Below are 1380 nucleotides of genomic sequence, written 5' to 3' on the forward strand. Positions count from 1 at the left end.
TACATAGGTAGGAATGATCATCAAAATAAAATAAATCCGAGCTCGAACAGAAATATTTAGGTGTTCGTTTTTCCCGCGCGCTGTTCGGGAGTGGAATGGTAAGGAGATAGTATGATTGTGGTTCGATGAACCCTCTGCCAAGCACTTGAATGTGAATTGCGGAGTGGTCATGTAGATGTAGATGTAGTGAAAGAAAGCTGTTCATTGAGAGAGTCGTGGAAAAGTTGTCACTCTACTTAAATCTCCTGATATAAAATTTTGAGTGTCGTTCCATTGTTTTGCATCCTAATCAGTTTTCCTAATATGAAGCAGCCAAGGAATCGGGTTTTTGCTAATTTCATGTCATGACAATCTAGTCATATCTTTCGTAAGAGTTAGTTACTTACGTCTGTACCCTTTAGCTGACTAAATGGGTGATATTTGCAGGCTAACAAACAAATATGAAAGTAAATTACATACTAAGGATTCAAACTGTGTACCGAACCAGGATGCAAACCGAAATCCTTTCCTTTCTGTGAGCTATTTATATAAAAAGGAAACATGAAGCAAACCATTCTTCGGGCTGGTGACAGCAACATTGTTTCTGAAGTGTTAATAGGGAACTTCTTTGACACGGGTTGTATACGGAGATCATTCTGAACCACGACAAATTGTCGCCTTGAATGAAATTTTCACTCCGCAGTGGAGTGTGCGCTGATCCTCCTGACAGATTAAAACTGTGTGCCGGACCGAGACTCGAACTCGGGACCCGAGTTACGAACTGTCCGGCACGCAGTTTTAGTCTGCCAGGAAGTTTCATTGTCGTCTTGGATAAAGTATTTGGCTCTGCACGCAATTCGTGTGAATCAAATACTGTGGAAAATACGCAGATAGCCGAACAATAAATGTAGGATAATACATCGCTGGAAAAAAATTAGTGCACTTCGAAAGACGACGGCGATTTTGATCTCGTTGGCATATGCCACCAGTGGGATTGTGTATGTACTGATAATGGTTTCAATGTCATCTCCCAACAGATAAGCCGGCCAGAGTGGCCGAGCGGTTAAAGGCGCTACAGTCTGGAACCGCACGACCGCTACGGTCGCAGGTTCGAATCCTGCCTCTGGCATGGATGTGTGTGATGTCCTTGGGTTAGTTAGGTTTAAGTAGTTCTCAGTTCCAGGGGACTTATGACCACATCAGTTGAGTCCCATAGTGCTCAGAGCCATTTGAACCCAACAGATAGCGTAGTGGCATGGCTACCAGGATGACAGGTTCGAATCCTGCGTCGGACATGGATGTGTGTGATGTTCTTAGGTTAGTTAGGTTTAATTAGTTCTAAGTTCTAGGTGACTGATGACGTCAGAAGTTAAGTCGCATAGTGCTCAGAGCCATTTGAAC

General features: G+C 43.3%; 1 non-coding gene across 1 annotated transcript; it reads left to right on the top strand.

Moving 5' to 3' along the window:
• The first annotated feature begins 1024 nt into the window (after positions 1 to 1024).
• Positions 1025 to 1108, top strand: Trnas-gga (transfer RNA serine (anticodon GGA)). Its single transcript is given in 2 exon segments — positions 1025 to 1064; positions 1074 to 1108. It is a non-coding gene; the product is annotated as a tRNA-Ser (tRNA).
• The last annotated feature ends 272 nt before the right edge of the window (positions 1109 to 1380 follow it).

The sequence above is a fragment of the Schistocerca cancellata genome, chromosome 4 (genome assembly GCF_023864275.1).
Source record: "Schistocerca cancellata isolate TAMUIC-IGC-003103 chromosome 4, iqSchCanc2.1, whole genome shotgun sequence".
Classification (NCBI taxonomy): domain Eukaryota; kingdom Metazoa; phylum Arthropoda; class Insecta; order Orthoptera; family Acrididae; genus Schistocerca; species Schistocerca cancellata.